This window comes from Larimichthys crocea, chromosome XXIII (assembly GCF_000972845.2).
Source record: "Larimichthys crocea isolate SSNF chromosome XXIII, L_crocea_2.0, whole genome shotgun sequence".
Classification (NCBI taxonomy): Eukaryota; Metazoa; Chordata; class Actinopteri; family Sciaenidae; genus Larimichthys; species Larimichthys crocea.
The window spans coordinates 21,131,018-21,132,706 of NC_040033.1; positions in this window are offsets into that span (position 1 = coordinate 21,131,018).

The window sequence follows — 1,689 nt, forward strand, 5'->3', positions numbered from 1 at the left end:
CCAAGATCAGGAGATCACATCTCGCCCATTTTGCTTCCTTGCATTGGGCTACCTATTAAATCTAGAATAGAATTTAAGAAAATTCTTGCTCGCTTAGATTACAAAGGCTCTATGGTAGGCACGGGCATCATATCTAAAAGAGGTACAATAATACCTTACTACGGCCCTACCCCTTCCTGTCAGAACCCGTGCAGCAGCCTTCTGAATTAACTGCAAAGTCCTAAGAGACTTATTGGAGCAGCCTGATACCAAAGAGTTATAATAGTCCAGCCTAGAAGTAACAAATACGTGGACTAGTTTTTTTGCATCCGCTTGAGACACAATGCATTTGATTTTAGCGATGTTACGTAAGTGGAAGAATGCAGTCCTCGAAATTTGTTTTATGTGGACATTAAAGCACAAATCCTGATCGAAAACAACTCCAAGATTCTTTACAGTGGAGCTGGAGGCCAGGGTGATCCCACCCTAAAGTAACTAGGTCTCTAGAAAGAGAATTTCAGAGGTGTTTCGGTCCAATTACAAGAACTTCAGTTGAATTTAACATTAGAAAACTGTAGGTCATTCAACTTTTTATATCCTTAAGGCATGCTTGGAGTTTAGTTAATTGATTGGTTTCATCAGGCTTGATCGATAAATATAATTGGGTGTCGTCAGCATAACAATGAAAATTGATAGAGTGATTCCTAATATTGTTCCCTAAAGGAAGCATATCAACTGAATAGAAGTGGTCCTAGTACAGAACCTTGTGGGACTCCATGAGAAACTTTGGTATGCATGGAGGATTGCGGCACTAAGATCTAACAGGATAAGTACAGAGATGAGTCCTTTGTCTGATGCCATTAGGAGGTCATTTGTAACTTTGACTAATGCGGTCTCTGTGCTATGATGCACTCTAAATCCTGACTGAAAATCCTCAAATAGACTATTGTTATGGAGAAAGTCACACAGCTGATTAGCTATAGCTTTCTCAAGTATCTTAGAGAAAAAGGGAAGGTTTGATATCGGTCTGTAGTTGGCTAAGACCTCTGGGTCTAGAGTGGGCTTTTTAAGAAGAGGTTTAATTACAGCTACCTTAAAGGACTGTGGTACATATCCTGATAATAAAGACAGATTAATCGTATCCAATAAAGAATGACTAACTAGAGGTAAAACATCCTTGAGCAGCCTGGTTGGGATGGGGTCTAAGAGACAGGTTGACAGCTTAGATGCAGAAATTATTAAAGTTATTTGATGAAGGTCGATGGGAGTAAAAGAGTCTAAATACATATCAGGTTTTCCAAACTTGCTGTATCAGAATGCAGATCAATGCCTGTTGAGGGCAAGAGGTGATGGATTTTGTCTCTAATAGTTATAATTTTCTCATTAAAGAAGCTCATGAAGTCATTGCTACTTAGACCTAAGGGAATAGATGGCTCAGTAGAGCTGTGATTCTCTGTTAGCCTGGCTACAGTGCTGAAGAGAAACCTGGGGTTGTTCTTATTTTCCTCTATTAATGAAGAGTAGTAGGCTGTTCTGGCATTACAGAGAGCCTTCCTGTATGTTTTGAGATTATCTTGCCAGACTAGATGAGATTGTTCCAGTTTAGTGGCACGCCATTTGCGCTCAGATTTATGCGTCTCTTGCTTTAATTTACGAGTCTGCTGGCTATACCATGGTGCTAACCTCCTTTGTTTAATTTTTCAGAGGTGC